The sequence below is a fragment of the Giraffa tippelskirchi genome, chromosome 7, assembly GCF_054371585.1.
Source record: "Giraffa tippelskirchi isolate mGirTip1 chromosome 7, T2T-mGirTip1v1.2.pri, whole genome shotgun sequence".
NCBI lineage: Eukaryota > Metazoa > Chordata > Mammalia > Artiodactyla > Giraffidae > Giraffa > Giraffa tippelskirchi.
In genome coordinates, this window is record NC_137281.1 from 109,218,828 (window position 1) to 109,244,758 (window position 25,931).

General features: G+C 42.5%; 1 long non-coding RNA gene and 1 other non-coding gene across 2 annotated transcripts in view; both read right to left on the bottom strand.

Moving 5' to 3' along the window:
* The window catches only part of LOC145512858 (uncharacterized), a 138,013-nt gene that overhangs the window by 39,003 nt on the left and 73,079 nt on the right, over positions 1-25,931 (bottom strand). The gene's annotated exons all lie outside the window — the stretch shown is intronic.
* Positions 24,073-24,145, bottom strand: TRNAG-CCC (transfer RNA glycine (anticodon CCC)). Its single transcript has one exon. It is a non-coding gene; the product is annotated as a tRNA-Gly (tRNA).

Consider the following 25,931-nt stretch of genomic DNA (forward strand, 5'->3'; position numbering starts at 1 on the left):
TTTAAACCTCTTAGTCCGATACCTGGCACCTGGCAGGCAACCAATAAGTGGCAACCAAAAAGGTTGCCTGGCATTCCAGTAAACAAGGAAGGCTGTCCACCATCAACCACTGCAACCATCCCCGATGGTGCACCCTGAGGGGAATTCAGGACAAAGAAAAACAAGACACTGATCCGAGATTGTTAAGATGTGTATCAAAGGAATAATTTCAGGGAGTCCAGACTCCTGCATCTTCCCATACATAGAAAAGCACTAAAATCATTAACCTGAGATATATGTTTTTGTCATAAGCAATCTTCTGATGTTCGACTATGTTTTTTTTTTTTTTCCCCAGCAAAAGCTCCTGTACATCCTGACTCCTCCCTTATCTCTTTGGAACAGTTCTTCAGCACTATTCAAGAGGCTGATTCCCAGGCTATAGTCCCCTGATGAAATAAAACTCTCAGCTTTTAGGCTGTATGTTTTTTTAATTGACAATTACTACACAATTTGTGTGTTTCTCACTATGCTGCTCCACCTGTATAGAGTCAAGCCAGCTTCCAGAGGCCTCGGATGCCAGGATTAAGGGTACAGATGACATCCCTTAGACCAGCAGTCCTAAAACCTAGTGGTACATTGGAATCAGCTGGGGGCTTTGTTTAAAACCTACCTACCCAGGACACAGCCTCAAAAATTCCAAATCAAATTAAAAAAAAAAAAATCTGATTCAGCAAGTCTTGAGAGAGGGCCTGCTGGTTCACAGTAAGAAATCTCTGAAAACTGTTTATATACCCCTGAAACTTTAGAAGACACTGTAGTCAGTGTCTTGGCCAGTTTTGCTGTCTATGAAAGTTTTGAATTGTGGCAGGCCTTAGCTGTGGTCAGATTGGCAAAGTTAACTCAAGGTTAAGTCCTCTCTTAGCCAGGATAGGAGAAAAGGCCATTGTGTTTTGTTTGTTTGTTTTCGTTGTTTTTATTTTTTGTTTTTGTTTTTTCTTCCTGAGGCTTGAGCTTGCAGGAGAGTGAAACTAAGAAGCAGCTTGTTGAGGCCCCCAAAGATCTCTGATGTGCATGATTCCTGCTTCTGTGTCCCTGGGCTGTGCTTCCCAGACCACACTCCTGGCAGTCGATCCAGCCTCCCACCTCTGCTTTGGAAAGCATTCCCTCCCCATGACCTCACCAGAGTCCATCCCCGCCTTAGGTCAGGACTTTCTACCACCCATTCTTCATCAGCACAGGCCCCTCTGGCAAACAGAGTGGGCACCATACAGTCAGTGCTCTCCAACTCTGAATCAAGATGGGGACCTGCTCTGGGGCATGAATCACCTTCAGAAACGGTCTGGCTTAGAGCAGGCTTCTGAAATGTTTGGAGATTGCAAAACAGCAAACAATATCCTTTTATCCAGAATATCTGTGAACCTTTTCTCAAAGCAAGTCAGCAGACCGAAAAACCAAGTAATTCCTATTGCCACCCCTTGCCCTTCAAACTGACATAAACAAAAATGAAATCATTATATCAGACTTCATTGTAATGAAGAGGTAGTGCTTTACCTGGTTTTACTAAGAAGATGTACATAACTTTCAATAATTTCTTCTCTCATGGCACACCTGGGCATTGTTCAGGGAACGAGCATCTTGTTAAATGATAGTTTAGAAATGCTGCATAAGTGAGAAAACTCCAAACTGAGAGGTAGAGAGATCTCTGGGTTTGTCACCAATGGATCCAATGACCTTTGGCAAAGACATCACTCTCTGGGCCTAGGTTCTCCTCCATGAGAGGGGCAGGGTGTGGTGGGAGGTGACTGGGGCAGGTTTAAGTGGGAGTAGTTCAGAGTTGTGTTGTCCAGTGCACTACTCACTTTAAATGTAAATTAATTTAAAATTAAATAGAATTAAAAATTCACAATTTCAGTTATACTAGCCACATTTCACGTGTTCAAAAGCCATGAGAGGCTGGTGGCCACCATATTGGACAGTGCAGATAGAACATTTCCATTGTTGCAGAAAGTTGTATTCACATCACTGGTCTAGATTAGAAAGTATACAATTCCATTTTACCACGTTTTTCATGGGGTGCCCCTGACAGACATTCCTAATTGATCACAATATTCTTTCCCTCGAATCTTGATATGTCTTCACTATCTTTCTCAGAGATCCCTGAATATGGTGTGAGATAGATTCTGTGCTTCCAGGGACTAGATCTGAGTTCTTAACCTCTTCTGTGCTGTAGCCCCTTTGGTAGTCTAATGAAACCTATGGATTCCCCTCTCAGAAGAATGTTTTTAAATGCATAAGACAAAATACCAAGAATTATGTAAGAAAGCAGTTATGTTGATATAGCTTTCAATATAATTGAAAAAAGAATAAATACTTGATATAATAATAGATATGCTTCTTTACAAATGTATCAAATAAGATCTGGTGGCAGGTAATTTTTACTTGTAATGTTATCATTGTACTGTAATTTTGAAGCAATGTTGAAAGACAATGATTATTGTGAGATTTCTGCAATATTTATATTGAGATATAAAAAATGAGTACAATTTCTTTGGTGAAAAATTAACAGATGGCAGCACTATTGTGGGTGTTATCTTTATTCGTAATTTAAGAAAACGCTAAATTTCAGTGAGTAATGAAAATAAAGATTGAAACTTTCCGTCCAAATGCATGGACTCACTGAATTCTATCCACAGATCCCTTAGAATTTCCATGGACCCTGGTGAGAAGTCTCCGAAGGAGGTGATCTGTGATGTCTCTCAGATTTGCCATTTTGTGGCCACATAAAATGCCTTTCTCCAATTTGTTCATGCATTTATGGAAGGTCAGTGTTACAAGACTACTAATGGTGATCCTAATGGGGATCTCCCTTCTTCGAGAACATTTCGTATAGTTGGGATGACATGGAGTAGGGTGATGGTGAGGTCTGTTAGAAATGGAAAGGAGAGATGAGTGGGGAAAGAAAAGGGGGACCAGGGGAAAACTGGAGAGATCTTTGTCACCTCTGTCACTCCAGGGATTAATTGCCACTGATGACTGCAGCTGACCACATTTCCTCCACAAAGAACACAAAATGAATACCATGCACTCAATGTTTGAAGCTAGAAAACCAAATGGTTGGCATCTGGAGATGACATCCCATCCTCTTAGTGTCCCCCTCCCTAAAGGCCTCTTACATCTTGACCTTCAGTACTTTTTGGACAGTTTTATGTCTTTTTCAAAACAAATGGAATGACCATTAGTGAAAAAGGAGTTTCTACAAATACCAGGGACAGTGAGGGGATAAATATTTATAGGCTGGGCTCTGAAACCAACATATTCTCATTTCTTACAGTGCCCAGAGCCAGATCTATGCCAGTGAAAATTAATTTACACAAGAATTTCTTTTCAGTTTATAAGAAACATGTGCCTACTACTTTCTTCTGGGAATTCTGACAAATTACAAATTCAGTCAAACTTACAAGAATTAGCTGGCTGCAGCAAAAATCAAACTTGATTTCCCATTAATCAACGTTTCATGACCTTGGAGCCAAGCAGGAAATCTATCTACAGTTTCCCCTCTGGCAGAACGAGTTCCCATGGCAGCCAAGAAAAGTCCCTCTCTTTCTCTAACAGGGCCACTCTGGTGCGTTTAGAATGCATTGTTTCATTCCTTCAGCCTTTTGCCATTCATTTACTCATTCATTAATTTGTTTTAAAAATAAGTACTTTGAGTTACTGTGTTTTCAGCCCAGGATTAGACATTAGACAGATGAGAACTACCATTTATTGGGCACTTTCTATGTACCAGGCACAATATGGTACCCTTTTCCATCTGTTATCACATTTAATTCTCACAACTGCCCTATAATGTTGGAATTATTATCTAGTCCTACATATGAGGACCTTGAGGCCAAAAGCAGTAAAATAATTAACTAGTTAATTAATAAGCTATTAATAAGTAATTCCCTAGAATGGAAAAATGAAAATATATATGATCCTGAATCTCCAGGTGTTTAAGTCCAGATGCGGAGACAGTATTGATAGAGCTACAGTTAGAACTATAGGCATGAGAAATTAGAAAATAGAATATAAGATAGGCTGATTACATTTTGAAATGAAAGAAGAGATAAGAAAGATACAGGGGGACTTCCTTGGTGGTTCAGTGGTTAAGAATCCGCCTGCCAATGAGGGGGACAAGGGTTTGATCCCTGGTCCAGGAAGATTCCACATGCCATGGAGCAACTAAGCCTGTGAAATGCAACTACTGCACCTCCTTGCTGCAGCTACTGAAGCTCATGAACCTAAAGCCCATGCTCTGCCACTAGAGAAGCCCAGGCACCACAACTAGAGAGTAATTCCCACTTACCACAACTAGAGAAAGGCTGTACAACAATGAAGACCCAGCACAGCCAGATAAATAAATACTTAAAAATATTTAAAAATGGGAAGATAAAGGGATCATTGTGGACTGGTATGTTCAGCAAAGGTAGGCTTACATCAAATGATGGAAAGACTCGGCAATTGGGAATGGGATGAAGGATGACATTTCAGGCAGTGGGGTGGTGGTGAGCAAAGGTACAGAATCAAGAAATCAAATGCAGTTTGGAGATGGGATAGAGCATGCCTTGAGGGTATAGACCTGTTACAGTGAAGATATTAATTAGCATAGTGCCTTATGTGTGTATCCTGCCTGCTAAGTTGCATCAGTCTTGTCCAACTCTTTGCAACCCTATGGACTGTAGCCCACCAGGCTCCTCTTCCATGGGATTCTCCAAACAGAAATACTGGAGTGGGTGGCCATGCCCTTCTCCAGGGGATCTTCCTGACCCAGGGATCGAACTTGAGTCTTCTGCAGCTCCTGCTCCGCAGGCAGATTCTTTACCACTAAGCCACTGGGGAAGCCCAAATACTTGATGGAGGAACAATCAGAAGCATAAGAGAATGAAAGAATGTGTGACTGAGAACAAGGCTGGCTGGATGCAGTCAGCCTGAGTTACAGAGGGCTTTGTCAGGAGGAATGGTGCGTCCACTCACGGGAACACATTGAAATCCATTCCCCTGGAATCTAGACCACACAGGACTTTGGAGACAGATTTTGGTTTGGATAGAAGGGGATCAGATCCTTATTCCTGATTCTTTATTTGTAAAGCATACACTAGAGTCGAACATATTAACATCATGAAATCAAAACCCAATCTATAATAAAGAGCTCTGGTAACCAAAAAAAAAAAATTTTTTTTTTTTAAGTATAATCATGTACAAGAAACCTAAACATTCCATGATAGAAGAGTGGTAAAGTCAATGATGGGGCAAGATTGGAGATAGAAAGACTAGTTAAGAGCTGCTGAGAGCTTGACAGTAAGGATTGGAGAAAATTGAATGTATTTCAGTGATATATTGGAGGTAGAATCCCCAGGACATGGTGACTGATGAATTTGAGAGATAGAGAGGGTGGTGTCAGGGATAAGTAATGCCTGCATTTCTGGCATGGGTAACTGAGTGGATGAAGGTGCTATTTACTGATGGGAGGACACTGGAGGAGCTGGTGGAAATGATAAATCCGGCTTCTTCCAGTTGAGCTTGAGACCTCACCAAAGATATTCATCACATATTTGGATATATGGGTCTGAAGCTGAGGAAAGACATCTGAGCTAGAGACATAGATTTAAAAAGCAATGGCTATGCCTGGTAAATGAAGGTGTGGAAATGGATGGGGTTGCCCTGGCAACACGTGTGGTGTGAGAAGTGGGTCTAAGAGGCTTGAGGAACCCCAAATTTAATAGATGGATAGAAGAATAGGAGCTCAGAATGGAGACTGATAAGCAGTTGCCAGAGAAGTAAGAATAAAACCCAGGAAGGGAGATTTTTGGTTAACAGCATCACATGGTGCTAATAGGTCAGAAAAGAAAGGGCTTACCAGGGTCCATTGGATTTAGCAAAGAGATGGTCATAAGTGGACAATGGGATGGACAATTGTCCATGGACAATGGGATAGACAATTCCCATGGAATAGTGGGGACTGATCAAGTACTGTGAGGAGCAATCAGGAGGTGAGAAGTTTAGCCAAGCTGTTTAAGAAGCTGAGCTGTGAAGGTGATAAAAGAGATAAGGTAACAGCTGAAGGGGAACAGAGGATAAGAAAAAGTTTTGTTAAGATGGGACAGACATAAGCAACTTTAAATGCTCCAGTGGAATTAGTAGTAAAGAACCCACTTGCATGAGATGTAAGAGACGTGGGTTTGATCCCTGGGTCAGTAAGATCCTCTGGAGGAGGACATGGCAATCCACTTCACTGTTCTTGCCTGGAGAATCCCATGGACAGAGGAGCCTGGTGGGCTACAGTCCATAGGGTTGCAAAGAGTTGGACATGACTGAAGTGACTTAACATGCATGTACACAGGAGAAGCAGCAGTGGAAAGGACATGGAAAAGATCTGGAAGGACAAATGCTGAAATGGTAACAGTGATCATCTGTAGATAGTGGCATCAAGAGAATCTGAATGTCCAAAAACAGATGGAGTTTTGGTACTGTCTCTCTTGTTCATATAGAATTCTCTAAAACGTGTCAATTTACACATAGCTTCACTCAAACATGCAGAGATTTGATGGGAATATCCTGGCCCTGACTATGTCAGAGAGCAGAGGAAGCATTTGCGATGATGAGCACAGGTGGTAGACAGCTTCCATCATGGCCCCCAATGATCTACACCTCCTGATAGTCAAGCCTTTGTATGATCCCTCCCCGCACTGAGTCAGAGATGCCTGTGTGACTAATATATATTGTAAAATGACTATTAGGGCCAAGACCAGGTCCTAAAAGGCACTGGCACTTCAGCCCTAGTCTCTTCTCTTGCTTGCTCTGGATGAAGCCAGCTGCTGTATCTCAAGGATACTCAGGATGTCCCACAGAAAGGCCCATGTGGAGGGAAAAAGGCCGCTGGGCCAGCATCAACTCACCAGTCACAGGAGTGAGTCATTTTGGATGGGGGTTCTCTAGCCCCATTCAACCTTTGGGTGCAGCCCCGAAGTCCAGCTGACACAGGACTGCAACTTCAGGAAAGACTCTGAACTTGAGCTTCCAGTTGAGCCATTCCCAAATTCTTGACCCACAGAAACTGAGAGAAATGTGGAATGATTATTGCTGTTTTAAGCTGCTGCATTTTGGGGGTGATTTGTCTTGCAACAACAAATGACTAAAGCAGGCACCTTGCACATTTTTATGGGGCCCACGGGAGGTTTCATCCACCAGACAACAGTGTGGAGGCAATGGCACTTCACAACGGATGTACTGATTGTGTTAGATTTGAATAATGGGCCAGATGCTCAGACATTCTTTTGTGTGTGGAGCACCATCTCTCCTATGCAGCTGCACCACAAAAATGGGCAACATGGACTGTTTTGCAGATAATATTTAATGCTTAAGTGTTGTACATGACTCACATATCACTCAAAGGTGTGTGGAGGCTTTCTGATGCCATAGTTTCAGGATGTAATTTTGGTGGAAGTGGACGTGAATAGTTTCAAATTGAATAATTAATGGCATTCCATTTCCATGATAACTACTAATTAATCCTGTCTGTTAGTGTGAACTTTTAGCCTGTGGGAGTTTAGGTCCTCCTAACTGACATGGGAGAGCAAATTACATTAGACTTTCATTTTTTAATAAAATGACTGGTGGTGGAAGGAAGGAAGGGGTGGGGGTGCTGCTCCTGGGAACCAGCAGACCACGAATTCGGCACCTGAGCTTATTAAATCTCCTAAAGTCAGAGGACAGCTCTCTCCTACCTGTTTTCCCACTGCTGACACACTACTTGGCACATATACTGGCTCATGAAATATTTGTCGAACAACTAGCAGTTGAATAAATCAAAATTCCATTCCTCCTCCCCACCTCACTGTACCCTTAGAATTTAATAGACACTCTTTAGAAGGTTCCAATCTGTCCTACTTCTGCAAAGGGTCACTGAGGGAAAGCATTTCACATGGGAGTTGAAGCATTCTTCTGGGGCCACTATGACAGTAGCCATCTCCCATTTCCCCCTCCTACCTCCTCATGGCCCAGGAAGTGAGACTGGAGGGTTTAAAGCTGGGTTCCTCTCATAGACCTCTCTCCTCTCTGGGAGCACAGCGTCTGGTCAGCTGCACATCACTGCCTGACTGAGTAAATGGAACACTGGCTGGAAAGTCAGTCACCAGTAGTCATGGTGGCAGTGTAACCAAGCAGGACCCTATGTAACCGTCCCAGAACAGCCTCCCCACCCAAGTCCTCTGCCTGCCTCTTGTCTGTAGAAAAACCGTAGCCTCCTCCTATGCTTCCCCAGGTTCCTAAGAGTGTATTTAATTGGAGAAGTTGAGAAAAATGCAGAAAGAAAGGAAAACAGTCAAGCAAGACAGAAATAAAAACAGCTTAGCTATTAAACAAAGTCAAGGACCTTTAGTTCCTCTTCAAAGACTAGAGATAATATTCTGAGCTGTGTCCTTTGAGCTGTTTTGTAGAGACTGAAACCCCTTACCCAGTAGAAGAAATTAACTAGAGGCTGACCACAAGCACATAGACCCCAGACGGGTTGGAACCAGAAGATGATAATGCTGACCCCTGATTACCTCACCACCAACCAATCAGAAGAATGTCCATGAGCTGATCACACACTCCACAATCCCTCTCTCTCACCCTGTCTTTATAAAGCTTTCCCTGAAAGCCTTCAGGGAGCACTGGTCCTTTAAGCACTAGCCATTCTGGACTCCCTGCTTGGTGCCTGCAATAAACACTGTACTTTCCTTCACCACAAATTGCTCAGTAGGCAAGTGAACCCAAGTTTGGTTTGGTAACAGTAGAAGCTGGAAGATGTCTGAAAACCTAGTGAAGAAACTCAAGTGAGATGCATTCTTATCCAATAGACTCTCCTGGTTTCATTCTGTGGCCCAGGGGTAGAATGTGGCAGCTGGGAGACACTTTGGCTTTCCAAATTAGCTTGACCAAATCTCCTACTGTCCTTTGAAGGGAGGCAAATCTCCCTCAGGGCAGTTAAAAGATTTGTGCCTGGCCTTGGTCACTGTGGTCATTTCCAGAAGGAAACAAAAATAATTTTCTACCCCTACATCCTGGCCAGTGTAGGGCAGGGAAACCACTTGCCAAGCCAGACAAGGACATTTCTGGCTCACTCTGGGGCATTCTTTGAGCTCATCACCTGGGTCTGATGACAAGAGGAAGAATTGCTGCTGTGGGACATGGGGAGCCAAGGAGATTTCACGGGTGACAGGGAGGATCTAGGTCATACCATTGAGGACACCAGCAGCTCTTTAACTTCCATGATGATTTGTGGGTCTGATGGAGAGATGGATGGCTGGAGATTGGCAGGAACACTTGTCCTGGATTTGGGTAGACTGGGGACACTAGGCAGCCTCTTGCTGCAATATCTGTACAAGAACACTTGTTTCTGAAATGAGATACTTTAATATAAGCAGGTCTTCTTGCCTCTCCATTTAGAAATGATGGAGGCAGCTGGTCCTGAGAGGACAACATAACACAGGAATTAGAGCAACTGTGTGTCCAGACCAGCCCAAAGGCTATGGATGAGTCTGGCAAAGTGTGTTTTCAGTGGTCTCAAGTGCCCCTCTGTGGAGCATATTTTGACCCTACAGAGGCTCCTGTGTTCACTCCTTCCTTCTGCTCTATCAAAATCTTCTCTCCATAAAGGCTCTGATATCAGTCATGGACACTGTAGTGAGAATTAAAGCCATACAAGGTTTTTCTCTGAATATGCCTCTGATACATTAGTCTCATCTGTGAGAGGTGGTCTACTTTGGTTTACCAAAGGCCACAGTGCAAATCAGGCTTAATTCAAATAAATTCTGGTGTTGATGCTTTATCTTTTTTATTTTGGCTGTGCTGGGTTGTTGCTGTGGTACGCGTATTTCTCTAGTTGCGGCTCAAGGGCTCTAGAGTACACAGATTCAGTAGTTACAGCACATGGGCTTAGTTGCTCCTCTGCATGTGGGATCTTAGTTCCCTAACGAGGGATCAAACCCATGTCCCCTGCGTTGGAAGGCAGATTCTCAACCACTGGACCACCATGGAAGCCCCTGGTTTTGATACTTCAGAACAAAGAAGCTAAATAGTTTTTACCTTTTTGGAGAACTTTCAAAGTATGCAAACTTTATTTTTTACCTTCTTATAAATTCAGGAAGTAAGCTGGAAAATTATTTTTTCTTCATGGTAGCAGAGAAGAAACTGAGGCAGAGAACTTAAATGATGTGCACAAACTCCAGGATGCATTCATAGGCTGGGATCAGCATGAAAGGACTCCTAACTGAGGATAAAGGTCTTTCCAGGGACCATGTAAGCCTATGTAGCCAAAGACAGCTCCACATACTGGTTCCCTCTTCCATGTGCTAAATGCTTATGACCAACTACCACTTAATCCACACAAGTCCTAGGAGGCGGGCAAGAAGACAAGAAGAGCTGGTTCCCCCCTTCACAGATGTAGGCATGAGTGCTCAGAGAATTTAAGCAATTTCTTACTGCCAGAATGTTTTCACTCTAAGTCTCTAACTCCTAACTGTTTCTTCCACTCTTAGAGGGCCATTTAGAGCCTCCCCCAGCTCCTCTTAGTAACTAAGTAGAGGGGGATGGGAATTACGTAGGAGGCTGGAGCTCTGAGGCCTCCAGCTTTGCTGGGGGGAGGATTCCCGGGGACCGTGTCAAGTCTTCGGGGAACGGCACGTTCCTATGGGTGTGAAGATCTGCTGCATGTGCGCTCAGTTGCTCAGCCATGTCCAACTCTTTGAGACCCCATGGACTGTAACCACCAGACTCCTCTGCCCATGGGACTCTCCAGGCAAGAATAGTAAAGTGGGTTGCCATGTCCTCTTCCAGGAGATCTTCTCGACCCAGGTACGGAAACTGTGTCTCATGTCTCCTGCATTAGCAGGCAGGTCTTTACCATCTGAGCCACCAGGGAAGCCTGAAGATCTGAGTTGGATGAGAAAAATATGCAACTTTAGCTTTTTGAAGCCACGTACCATTTTAGTGATTTATTATCCTATAAAGGCTAAGAGGGCAAAAACAAAATAGAGGAACAAGTGGCTTCCTATGGAGAAAAGGGACTGGTCCCTGCCGTGTTGTTTGTTTACACAGGACAGGACGGCAGATGGAATTCCTCTCCTAAACGCCTCAGGCGAGGGTCTCAGAGCCTCTGAATTCCAATCCTGTGCTGTCACAAGACAGGGAGTCTTGTAAAATCAAGAAAGGACTTCAGTGTCTTCTGCTTCACAACCCTCTCCCCATCTCCAAAACCTTGTTAACTAGGAAAGAAAGGTCACAGACCTTCTAGCAAAACTGCCCAGCAATTCATTGAAATAGAGCTTCTCCCAGCCCACCTACTTTCAATCCTATAAAACCCAGTATCCATTTGTACGAGGTGCTCTTTATATATTTCACACATACAAATATATACATATTGTATACAAATCATCATAACTAGCTAATACTTGGTGACACTTACTCTGTCCCCAAGCACTGTTCCAAGAAACTTACATGTAAGAACTCATCTCATCCTCATACTACCTCTATGAGGTAGGTAATTTACGATGCTCTATTTATAGATTTCCTAGGTGGAGCTAGCGGTAAAGAATCCACCTGCCAACTCAGGAGACACAAGAGATGTGGGTTTGATCCTTGGGTTGGGAAGATCCCTTGGAGAAGGGAACGGCAACCCACTCTAGTATTCTTGCCTGAAAAACCCCTTGGACAGAGGGGCCTGGTGGGCTACAATCCATGGGGTTGCAAAGATTCAGACATGACTGTGTGCGTGCACGCACACACACACACAGACACACACTTACAGATTTGGAAAATGAGGCCTAGAGAAGTAAAACATCTTGGCCAGAGATACACAGAGGTTTGAACCCAGCCAACCCAAATGCAATGGTCAGTAATGCCTAACGTCGGGAGCCGCGTTAGGCATTAGTGACACAATGGATTGCTGTTACCTATTGTTAGAAACCATATCCAAGAAGATAGGAAAGCCTGCCTAATAGAGATGTGGACAGTGCCTGGGGAGTACAGAGCAGGGGCGTGTTCATCTGCTTTAGAGAGGCCAGTGGTGAGAGTAGTTTTCATTGAGGAAGTAGCCTGTGAACTGAGGGCTCATCTCAGCCTTGAAGATAAATGCTTTTCTGCCCATGTGATCGATAGCTGCTCCTTAGTCTCTTCATGGGAATGGAGTAACAATGAGGTTAGTACTACCAGTAGTAGGAGCAGGAGCAGCAATGCTACTAACGATAATGATGCAATGCTTAATTTACCCAGCCTTTTGGCAGGGGTCCAAGCTTTGGATCAGTAAATCTCCTTGATCACTGAAACCTCCCCTTTTAAGGGCAACATGTGTGCTGGCTGCAGTTTGTTATGTCACTGAAGGCCCTCAACAATTCTGTGAGAAGGCTCTGAGTATTCCCATTGTGCCTATAAGGAAACTGAGGCTCAGAGGTGTTACTTGTACACATCAGTAGCCTGGTTAGGACGGAGCTGGGGATTTTGTTGCTCTTTATATAGTTACATTAAAAAGTTATCTATTATTTATTCATTTATTTTATGGCCACACTGGGTCTTTGCTGCTGTGCACGGGCTTTCCCTAGTTGTGGCAAGTTGAGGGCTCAGACTTCTCATTGTGGTGGCTTTTCTTACTGCACAGCATGGGCTCTAGGGTGTGTGGGCTTCAGTAATTGCAGCAAACGGGCTCAGTAATTGTGGTACATAGGCTTAGTTGTCCTGGGGCATGTGGAATCTTCCTGTACTGGGGATCAAACCTGTGTCCTCTGCATTGGCAGGAGGATTCTTAACCACTGGGCCACTAGGAAAGTTCTGGAGCTCAGTTTGAATCCATGTCCAAATGACTTTCCCATTTCCCCTTGTTCCCATCTTAACAAAAATCTTTCTAAAATATGCTTCAATGGCACCTTCCTTAGTTAACATGGAACAACACAGTCCAGCCTATTTTTGTTGCTGCGAGGCCAGCCCTGTGAACACAAGCCATTGTCTGGTGTGTGCTTGAGCACCAAGGAGGGGTCGAGTCACTGACTTGAGCTGTCACTACTTGGCCAGAACTGCTCTGTTGTTTTCCACCTCCCCATAGATACTTTTAGGGGATTATTAAGTTTTATGGGGTGACGAAGCTTTACAGCCCTATAAATAGTTCAGTATATTCTGTTCTCAGAGTTGTTGTTTTTTCAGATTCCCACCTTGTGACTTTCTTTGTTCTCTGTCATCACTTCTAGAAGCCAGTTGCCTGGATATCCATTTCTACAACCTCCACACATTTCCCTACTCTGTCTGGAATTGAGGGTAGAACTGAATCAAGACTGCCCAGGGAAACTAAAGGACTATGTTTAAAATGAAGTAAAACATGATTTGTGCCCATAGCAGAACCAGCCCTTCGGGCTTCCCAGAGACCTTCCTGGTTCATACTTCAACAACACTGTTATTGGCAGAGATAGTGACATTTCCATCGTTTGACAGGTCTGAAAACAGAAACTCAAGGATATTAAATGGTTTGCTTGGATTCACATGAACTCGTGAACAAGGTCATTCGAATGCTAGTGGAGGTGATGAAATTCCAGCTGAGCTATTTCAAATTCTAAAAGATGATGCTGTTAAAGTGCTGCACTCAATATGGCAGCAAATTTGGAAAACTCAGCAGTGGCCACAGGACTGGAAAAGGTCCGTTTTTATTCCAATCCCAAAGAAGGGCAATGCTAAAGAATGTTCAAACTACTAGATAATTGCACTCATTTGGCATGTTAGTAAGAGGTTATACTCAAAATCCTTCAAGCCAGGCTTCATCAATATGTGAACCGAGAGTTTCCACATGTACAAGCTGGATTTAGAAAAGGCAGAGGAACCAGAGATTAAACTGCCAATATCTGTTGGATCATAGAAAAAGATAGAGAATTCCAGAAAAACATCTACTGCCTCATTGACTACACTAAAACATTTGACTGCAGATCACAATGAACTGTGGAAAATTATTAAAGAGATGGGAATACCGGACCACCTTACCTGCCTCCTGTGAAACCTGTTTGCAGGTCAAGAAGCAACAATTAGAACCAGACATGGAACAACTGACTAGTTCCAAACTGGGAAAGGAGTACGTCAAGGCTGTATATTGTCACCCTGCTATTTAACTTATATGCAGAGTACATGATGCAAAATGCCAGGCTGGATGAAGCACAAGCTGGAATCAAGATTGCCAGGAGAAATATCAATAACCTCAGATATGCAGATAACACCACTCTAATGGCAGAAAGCAAAGAAGAACTAAAGAGCCTCTTGATGGAGGTGAAAGAGAAGGGTGAAAAGGCTGCCTTAAAACTCAACATTCAAAAAAACTAATATCATGACATCTGGTCCCATCACTTCATGGCAAATAGATGGGGAAACAATGGAAACAGTGACAGACCGTATTTTTTTGGGCTCCAAAATCACTGCAGATGGTGACTGTGGCCATGGAATTAAAAGACGCTTGTTCCTTGGAAGAAAAGCAATGACAAACCTAGATAGCGTATTAAGAAACAGAGACATTACTTTGCCAACAAAGGTCTGTAGAGTCAAAGCTATGATTTTTCCAGAAGTCATGTATGGATGTGAAAGTTCAGTGCAGTTCAGTTCAGTCGCTCAGTCATGTCCAACTCTTTGTGACCCCATGAATTGCAGCACACCAGGCACCCCTGTCCATCACCAACTCCCGGAGTTTACACAAACCCATGTCCATTGAGTCAGTGATGCCATCCAACCATCTCATCCTCTGTTGTCTCCTTCTCCTCCTGCCCCCAATCCTACCCAGCAATAGGGTCTTTTCCAATGAGTCAACTCTTTGCATGAGGTGGCCAAAGTATTGGAGTTTCAGCTTCAACATCAGTCCTTCCAATGAACACCCAGGTTTGATCTCCTTTAGGATGGATTGATTGGATCTCCTTGCAGTCCAAGGGACTCTCAATAGGCTTCTCCAACACCACAGTTCAAAAGCATCAGTTCTGCGGCGTTCAGCTTTCTTCACTGTCCAACTCTCACATCCATACATGACCACTGGAAAAACCATAGCCTTGACTAGACAGACCTTTGTTGACAAAGTAATGTCTCTGCTTTTAAATATGCTATCTAGGGGGCCATAACCCTCCTTCCAAGGAGTAAGCATCTTTCAATTTCACGGCTGCAATCACCATCAGCAGTGATTTTTGAGCACCAAAAAATTAAAGTCTGACACTGTTTCCACTGTTTCCCCATCTATTTGCCATGAAGTGATGGGACCAGATGCCATGATCTTAGTTTTCTGAACGTTGAGCTTTAAGCCAACTTTTTCACTCTCCTCTTTCACTTTCATCAAGAGGCTCTTTAGTTCTTCTTCACTTTCTGCCATAAGGGTGGTGTCATCTGCATATCTGAGGTTATTTATATTTCTCCTGGCAATCTTGATTCCAGCTTGTGTTTCTTCCAGCCCAGCGTTTCTCATGATGTACTCTGCATATAAGTTAAATAAGCAGAGTGACAATATACAGCCTTGACATACTCCTTTTCCTATGTGGAATCAGTCTGTTGTTCCATGTCCAGTTCTAACTGCTGCTTCCTGACCTGCATACAGGTTTCTCAAGAGGCAGGTCAGGTGATCTGGTATTCCCATCTCTTTCAGAATTTTCCACAGTTTATGGTGATCCACACAGTCAAAGGCTTTGGCATAGTCAATAAAGCAGAAATAGATGTTTTTCTGGAACTCTCTTGCTTTTTCAATGATCCAGCGGATATTGGCAATTTGATCTCTGGTTCCTCTGCCTTTTCTAAAATCAGCTTAAACATCTGGAAGTTCACGGTTCACGTATTCAGCTGGACAATAAAAAAGGCTGAGCGCTGAAGAATTGATGCTTCTGAACTGTGGTGTTGGAGAAGACTCTTGAGAATCCCCTGGACTGTAAGGAGATCAAATCAGTCAATCCTAAAGGAAATCAACCCTGAATATTCATTAGAAGGACTGATGCTGAAGCTACAATACTTTGGCCATCTGTTGCAAAGAGTCGACTTATTGGAAAAGACCCTGATGCTGGGAAAGATTGAAGGCAGGAGGAGAAGGGGACAACAGAGGATGAGATAGATGGATGGCATCACTGACTCAATGGACATGAATCTGAGCAAACTCTGGGAGTTGGTGAAGGATAGGGAAGCCTGGTGTGCTGCAGTCCATGGGATGGCAAGGAGTCGGACACAACTGAGTGACTGAACAACATTTTAATGCCTAGCTTCCTTTTGTGCCCACTGGGCAGCATATAACAATGGTCAGATACTTCTAGCCACTCGCCTTTGGTTTCACTGGGACAGTGACTTATCTGGCAAGATAGGGTTAAAAGGGTCCTTGGAATCAGGGTTCATAAACTTAAAGAACTCCCAAATAATTGTCTCAGCTCAAAAGCATCTCTCACATGGACCCTGAAAGCCACTCCATGAGACAATGATGGCCATTGCAAATGATTTTTTTTTTTTTGGGTGTGGGGGGAGAGGAACATGCACTAAGCCACTACATATAGCCCATTAACATTTTAATAATAATTAATTTTTCATTCATTCATTCATATGCTAGGTATCAAGTATCCTGGCCTTTTAAGATTCAAATGAAATAATCTTAACCTCAATCCATGTGTGATGGGACCCTCCTTCTCCCTCCTAATTTTTCTGTGGACTCTGGTGGGGAAGGGGCCTTGAGCTTTTCACCATTACCTTGGGCTCTGAGTGCCAGCTTCTGCTGAATTAGTTCTGTGGGCTTCTCACATCTATCCTCTCTGCCTTCCCAGGTGGTGTTAGTGGTAAAGAACCTGCCTGCCAATGCAGGAGACACAAGAGACGCAACTTCGATCTCTGGGTCAGGAAGATCCCCTGGAGAAGTTAATGGCAACCCACTCCAGTATTCTTGCCAGGAGAATCCCATGAACAGAGGAGCCTGGCAGGCTATACCCCATGGAGTCACAAAGAGTCAGACACGACTGAAGCGAGTTATCTCTCTCTCTCTCACACACACACACACACACACACATCCTCTCTGCCTTCACTCCAGATGTGCAACACTGCTCCACTTCTTCGATTTCCCATAGACTCATACAAGGTTTCTATCAGTGCAGCGTGTGTCACTGAAGATTGAGGATATGGTGAGAGATGGCTCCATCATACCCTATAAACCCCAGATTCAAATATCAAGTTCTTCTGCTCTTAAAAAGTCCTGTGGCCATTTCTACTTACTTGGGTTCCTGCCACATATGTAGACTTTCCTCCCTTCCTCTTTTCTCTCCTCTGTCCCCTGAAATTCTAGTTCATTACTTACACTAAGCAAGTAATCCTGTTTTCTCTAACCTCTCTCTCATCATATAACATTTTCTCCTTCCATTATGCATTCATCCATTTATTTATTCAACAAAGATTAAGCAATATTCACCATAAGGCATCATACCAGGCACAGCTGAAGATGCAAAGATGAATTTGACATGGATCCTGAGCCCAAGGAACTGATAATCTAGTAGAGGAGATAAGATACACACTGGATAATCCAGAACATAGGGTAAAAACTGCTAAAAAGTTGAAGCATGTGAGGAGAGAGGCCTCACATGCCATAGGAGACCAATGACCAATGACCAGGGTGCAGATAGACTTAGATCCTTCCTGAAAGGGGGAAGAAGAGGTCTACAGCCTGAGGCATGGCATCCTGGGTGAAGTGCAATAGTTGGGGACCAAGGGCAGCTGAGGGTGTGACCGGAAGGACTTGGGAACCTGTGATGCTGCACCCAAAGAAGGGATCAGGGCACCCTTGGAACAATATTTCTCCCTCCTACCTCCACTTCCCAATCTTGACTCTCCTTCAGGCTGGGCTAGAGCAGGGTGTAAAGGGGAGTAGGTCCCTCCTCTGGATAGCATGGGTTGGACCACTTAGACTCTTCAATAATAGCAATGGCCAACGTCATCCCTCATACTTCCGTGTATATAATTATTAGAGGAAGAACCTGGCACACAGTAGGTGTCCAATGACTATTTGCTAAATGAATGAATGGAAGATGAATAGGACTGAAAATGGTTGTTTGGGTTTGATGTAAGATTCTTCCAACAACACAAGAGAAGACTCTACACATGGACATCACCAGATGGTCGACACTGAAATCAGATTGATTATATTCTTTGCAGCCAAAGATGGAGAAGCTCTATAGAGTCAGCAAAAACAAGACTCGGAGCTGACTGTGGCTCAGATCATGAACTCCTTATTGCCAAATTCAGACTGAAATTGAAGAAAGTGGAGAAAACCACTAGACCATTCAGGTATGACCTAAATTAAATCCCTTATGACTATACAGTACAAGTGAGAAATAGATTAAAAGGACTAGATCTGATAGACAGAATGCCTGATGAACTATGGATGGAGGTTCGTGACATTGTACAGGAGACAGGAATCAAGACCATCCCCAAGAAAAAGAAATGCAAAAAAGCAAAACTGCTATCTGAGGCAGCCTTACAAATATCTGTGAAAATAAGAGAAGGGAAAAGCAAAGGAGAAAAGGAGAGATATACCCATTTGAATGCAGAATTCCAAAGAATAGCAAGGAGAGATAAGAAAGCCTTCCTCAGCGATCAGTGCAAAGAAATAGAGGAAAACAATAGAATGGGAAAGACGAGAGATCTCTTCAGGAAAATTAGAGATACCAAGGGAACATTTCATGCAAAGATGGGCTCAATAAAGGACAGAAATGGTAGGGACCTAACAGAAGCAGAAGATATTAAGAAGAGATGGCAAGAATACACAGAAGAATTGTACAAAAAGGATCTTCATGACCTAGATAATCACGATGGTGTGATCACTCACCTAGAAGCAGACATCCTGGAATGTGAAGTCAAGTGGGCCTTAGGAAGCATCACTATGAACAAAGCTAGTGGAAGTGATAGAATTCCAGTTGAGCTATTTCAAATCCTGAAAGATGATGCTGTGAAAGTGCTGCACTTAATATGCCAGCAAATATTGAAAACTCAGCAGTGGCCACAGGACTGGAAAAGGTCAGTTTTCATTCCAATCCCAAAGAAAGGCAATGCCAAAGAATGCTCAAACTACCACACAATTGCACTCATCTCACATTCTAGTAAAGTAATGCTCAAAATTCTCCAAGCCAGGCTTCAGCAATATGTGAACTGTGAACTTCCAGATGTTCAAGTTGGATTTAGAAAAGGCAGAGAAACCAGAGATCAAATTGCCAACATATGATGGATCATTGAAAAAGCAAGAGAGTTCCAGAAAAACATCTATTTCTGCTTTATTGACTATGCCAAAGCCTTTGTGTGGATCACAATAAACTGTGGAAAATTCTGAAAGAGATGGGAATACCAGACCACCTGACCTGCCTCTTGAGAAACCTGTATGCAGGTCAGGAAGCAACAGTTAGAACTGGACATGGAACAACAGACTGATTCCACATAGGAAAAGGAGTACGTCAAGGCTGTATATTGTCGCTCTGCTTATTTAACTTATATGCAGAGTACATCATGAGAAACGCTGGGCTGGAAGAAACACAAGCTGGAATCAAGATTGCTGGGAGAAATATCAATAACCTCAGATATGCAGATGACACCACCCTTATGGCAGAAAGTGAGGAAGAACTAAAGAGCCTCTTGATGAAAGTGAAAGAGGAGAGTGAAAAAGTTGGCTTAAAGCTCAACGTTCAGAAAACTAAGATCATGGCATCTGGTCCCACCATTTCATGGCAGATAGATGGGGAAACAGTGGAAACAGTGGCTGACTTTATTTTTCTGGGCTCCAAGATCACTGCAGATGGTGATTGCAGCAATGAAATTAAAAGACACTTACTCCTTGGAAGGAAAGTTATGTCCAACCTAGACAGCATATTAAAAAGCAGAGACATTACTTTGTCAACAAAGGTCTGTCTAGCCAAGGCTATGGTTTTTCCAGTGGTCATGTATGGATGTGAGAGTCGGAGTATAAAGAAAGCTGAGCACTGAAGAATTGATGCTTCTGAACTGTGGTGTTGGAGAAGACTCTTGAGAGTCCCTTGGACTGCAAGGAGATCCAACCAGTCCATCCTAAAGGAGATCAGTCCTGGGTGTTCATTGGAAGGACTGATGTTGAAGCTGAAATTCCAATACTTTGGCCACCTCATGCGAAGAGCTGACTCATTGGAAAAGACCCTGATGCTGGGAAAGATTGAAGGCAGGAGGAGAAAGGGAAGACAGAGGATGAGACGGTTGGATGTCATCACCAACTCGATGGACATGGGTTTGGGTGGACTCAGGGTGTTGGTGATGGACAGGGAGGCCTAGCATGCCGCGGTTCACGGGGTCGCAGAGAGTCGGATACGACTGAATGACTGAACTGACTGACTGACTGACTGATAAATTATCCTGGTGAAAAGATAGAAAGGTATAAGACATGGGATTAGAGGTCATGAGATTTGGATTTTAGTTCTGGATTTAGTTCTCTTTTATTTTCTAGCTTGGGCAGGAGTTCACTTACCCTTTCATTTATTCATTCATTCATTCATTCAATGAGCACTGAAAGTATCCACTCCATGTTTAACTATAGGTAATGAAAACTGAATGTAGAGCTGAAGTGTTATTGTACAGACAGAAACATACCAAATGTTGAAATAACTGTATACATTTAGAAAAGAGAATTTTATGAATATTAGGATAGAGAGGCACTCTGAAATCCCTCCCAGACTGTTGCAGGATTAAATAGGATGGGATGACTCTCTCAATCTCCCTTTGTCCAGCCTATCTGGGCAGTCTAGTTTAAAACAGTATCTTCTGAGTGCATTTAAATTCTTTATATCCTGTGATTTGCACATAGTGAATGCTGCTCCATTCTGACAAGTATCACTGCAGTCAAGAGTAAGATGTAGAACACATGGGGCACATTGAATGAAAAAACATAGACGGGGTTTCTTTTGATCCTGTCCACTAATAGACACCAAGTGAGTTTAGGAGGAGCTCCCACCTTGAAGTGAGAGGCAGGCTCCAGTCTGACTGCCAAGGAGAAGCATGTGTGCTGTGCATGGACTGAGGGGGCAGAAAAGAGAGCCAACTCCACTTCCATGTGCTGGGGTGAAATAAGAGCATTCACTGCTTATTCTAGAAACATCCTGGCACCCAGCTTCCATTTTTACTACATATGTGTATGGGTCTACATAATGTCATAGATTTGCGTAGAGGAAAAGACTGAATGGACATATAAAGAATGTTATTAATAATACCTGTCCTTTGAGTTCTTGCTATGTATCAAGTGCTTTATAAATATTATTTCAGTTGATCCTATAAAAAACCTACGTGGTGAAGTGTTCTCTCTGTTTTAGATGAGGAAAACGAGGATCAAGAGGTGGACTTGCTTGCCTGAGATCCCACCAGAGTGGGTAATGGAGGTCCTCTACTGTTGCTGAGCCCGGGCTACCATGAACCACTTCCTCTGGGTCGGGGGATATTGGGTGGTTTTTTGGTTTGTTTTTAATTTTTTTTTTTTTTGGCTATGCCATGAGGCATGTGGGATCTTAATTCCTGACCAGGGATCCAACCCAAACCCTCTGTGTTGGAAGCATGGAATCTTAACTACTCCACTGCCAGGGAAGTCCCTGTTGGGTGGATTTAAATGTTCTTCTTGATTTCCATATTTCCTACTTCTTTTCAGTGAGTAAATATTGCCTTTGTAATAAGGAAAGAGCAAGAGTGTGATTGAAACATCTCTTTTTCCATTCTTAAGAACCATTCTAGGGACTCATTCAACTTTTTCTGCATCCTTCTTCTCAGCATTCCTGAAGAGCCAGCAGCCCCCAGGCCTCTGCCAGGAATCGGGAACCAGAGTTCTCATCTAGAAAGAGCTCACAGTTTCATGAGGCCTCTTCTGGCACAGTGTGGGTGTCACCTCTTCAGGTGAAAGAGTCAGGACCCCCAAGGAATTGTGTTAATCAAGGCGGGTCAAGATGGGACAGTGGCCACACTACTTCAGTTAGTAAAAACACATATGCAAGATTTTAAATGATCAGATTTTCGTGTTAAACGTTACTTCTATTTTCAAGAAGCCCAATGAAAACAGAAAAAAAAATGTGACCAAGGAGAAAAGAAAATGTGAGCAGAATTACAGAAGACCAGCCTAGAGGAAGGGAAGTGCGAGCATACGAGTAGAAGGAATCAGAACAATTGTAGGCAAATGCAGGTGTAACTACAGCAACAGATATGAAAAGCTAGAAGAAATGCTGCTGCTTCTGCTAAGTCGCTTCAGTCGTGTCCGACTCTGTGCGACTCCATTGACGGCGGCCCACCAGGCTCCGCTGTCCCTGGGATTCTCCAGGCAAGAACACTGGAGTGGGTTGCCATTTCCTTCTCCAGTGCATGAAAGGGAAAAGTGAAAGTGAAGTCGCTCAGTCGTCCAACTCTTAGCGACCCCATGGACTGTAGCCTACCAGGCTCCTCCGTCCGTGGGATTTTCCAGGCAAGAGTACTGGAGTGGGGTGCCATTGCCTTCTCCGAAGAAGAAATGGCAGAGTATAAATAGACGTGATGAGATGAAAAAACTTGAATAGGTCAATACTGTCAACTTAAATGTGAAAACGTACGAAACCAAAATCTAAGTAATCTAATTTGTGGATAGAGATACCAATATACCCTTACATATTGGGGATAAATCCTTGGGTCAAAATGTATTATTCTTTGGTTTAATGCTAATGTTTTATTTAGACTTCTATATTCATCAACAAATTAAAGGAGGAAAATGTGATCAGACCAATGGAGGTTGACAAGGCATTCAGTAAAATTCAGCAGCCTTTCCCAATAGAAATCCTAAGAAAAATGGAAGGAACTATCAATGTATTAGCTAGTTAACATAATTAAATATCAAAAGACAACAAATATTACAAATAGTGAGTTGTTAAGACATTTCCATTTAAATCAGGAACACTGTTTCCATTATTGTTAAATATTATTTTGGAAGTTCTAATAGGTACAGAAAGACAGGAAAGTGAAATAATTTGTAGAAAATTTGGGGGGAAAAAGAGATAAAATTGCCCATTTTGTTGATGGTATAGTTACATCCAGAAAACCTCAGTATTCTAGAGTTAGTAAAACAAACAAACAAACAAACCCCAAACTAACTCCTCCCCCCTCAGAACTAATAAGGAAATTTGACACTTGGTACTGAGATAAATATTTTAAAGTATAGGGTTTTTTTTTTTTTTTCTAAACTAATAGACTAGCCATAGGAAGAAATGGTAAATAACTTATTCATAAAAGCATCAAAGTTATAATAAACTTAGGAATCAATTTGAAAAAACAGGTACAGGAATTATAGGAAGAAAATTTAAAGTCTTACACAGCTGAACAAATGGAAATACATTCACATTCTTGGATAGAAAATATAATAAGAAAGTAGTACAATTTTAATTGGCATCTCAATGGTTTGTAAGTCTTCTGGAAAATGAGGCTAGAGGGCTTTACAAGATATTTAAACATACCATGAAGCCTCTGCAATCAGAGTCAGAATAGCCATGGCACAAAAGTAGATGGCTAGAACACTGAAACAGAAGAGAAAGCACCAGAATAGTCACAACGCATGTGACTGTAATATTGGGTTGGCCAAAAGTTTGACTGGATTTCCTGCAGAATATTATGAGAAAACCCAAATGAACTTTTTGGCCAACCCAATATGTGACAAGGGTGAGATTTTACTTCAGTTGCAAATGAATATTTCTTTTTTTTTTTTTAATAAAATTATTTATTTATTTTTATTATTTTTTTTTATGGCTGCACTGGGTTTTCATTGCTGCCCCAGGTTTCTCTAGTTGACTGCAGCCAGCAGGGGCTATTCTTTGTTGTGGTGCAAGGACTTCTCATTGTGGTGACTTCGCTTTTTGCAGAGCACAGGTGCTAGACACATGGGCTTCAGTAGCTATGACGCAGGCGCTAGAGCGCAGGCTCAGTAGTTGTGATGCATGGGCTTAGTTGCTCCACGGCATGTGGCATCTTCCTGGACCAGGGATTGAAACTGTGTCCCCTACATTGACAGGTGAATTCTTGCCAGGTCTTAGTTGTGGCAGTGGGATCTAGTTCCCTGGGCAGGGATTGAACCCATGCCCACTGCATTGGGAGCACAGAGTCTTAACCACTGGACCACCAAGGAAATCCCTGAATATTTCTTTAATAAATGATGATAGAATCACTGGCCATCCATATGAAAGAAAATAAAGCTGGATTCTATTCTTCTCTTACACTGTATTTACAAATAAATTCTAGATCAATTAAGACCTTAAATGTAAAAAATAAAACAAGAATATCGAAATCTAGGAAAATACATGTATAGTCTAGGGAATAGTAATACCTTTTAATCTAAGGCAATAAACTTGAAAGCTAGAAATGAATAGATGAATTACTACATGAAATTACAATATTAAATTTGAAATAAATGTATGATACCATAAACAAGATGGAAAAGCAAATGTTAAAGTTGGGGTGAGGGAACATATGCACATCTTATATGATAAGGATGAAAAATTTATAATAGAAAATTCTTATAGAATAAAAAGGATAAGTAGCTCAACAGAAAAATTAAAGAGCAAATCCAACTTGATTGATAAACATATGAAAAGATGTTCAGCCTCATTGCCTCATTACCAACGTAGAAAATGCAAAATAAAGTAACAATGAGAAGGACTACCCTGGTGGTCCAGTAGTTAAGAATCCCCATTCCAATGCAGGGGACATGGGTTCGATCCCTGGTGAGGGAACTAAGATCCCACATACCATGGGACTCCTGAGCTCATGATCTCTAGAGTCTGTGCACCAAAACGAAGACCTCACATAGCAACCCCCCCACCAGAAAAAAGTAACAATAAGATATTGCTGATGACTGGAATTGGGAGATAATGGGAATTTCTGCTCATATACTGCCAATGCCAATGGAAATGTAAGTTACCACCTTTTTTTTGGAGGAGAGAGAAGTGATATGGCAGGACCTATTACAAGTAAAAACACACAGATCTTCTGACCCAGCAATCTCACTGTTGGGTGTGCTTTCCACAGGAACAAAAGTATCAGAATGGAAGACTAGTCACAGGATAATAATAACTGCAGCCTGCATTGCAGGGTGGTACAGTTATGTGAATACAGTCCTTGGAGGTGGGTGTAACATGATGGCATCGACAGAAACACATGTGTAGTGGCCAAACATGGGAGATCGGGCCACAGTCTCTTGGTGGACAAACAACTGAGTGCCCAGGGTCCACACATACCATGGAATATTGGCAATCATTAAAGGGAATGAGCTGGATCGATAATAACTGACTCAAAGGGATTTCCAGGATATATCAGGGAAAAGAAAGGCAAGATGTGGAGAGATGTATACAGCAAAGTCTCAGTTTTTGTGAAATCGACTATGCTTCCAACCCCCTCACGTTTGAATGAACATGAAGAAAGATACTTGAGGATACATGTCAAGGAGGGAGACTGGGAGGTAAATTCAACCAAACCAAACCACATTGAACCAGATGAGACCAGATCAGATGTGATCAGAAGAGAGTAGACCAAATCAGGCCAAATCAAGACAGACCAGACCAGACCAAACCAAATTAAATCCAACTAAAATCGATCAAACACAACACATCAAACCAAACAAAATCCAACTAAACCAAATCGAACCAGTGAGACCAGAGCAAGCCACACCACACCAAACTACACAGACCAGACTAAACCCAACCAAGTCAGTCAAGTCCAGAACAGATCAAACCACACCAGTTAGAACAGACCAAACTAAACTAAACATAAACAAAAACACATTGCCAAAATGTCTGTGTTAAGCATCATGTGTGACATCCCTTTCGTGTTAAGGTATGTGTGTGTACATGATGATGAATGAAATGATGGTTACTAAATTATCAGTGGTGACAGCTCAGTGTGGCAAGAACTCAGGT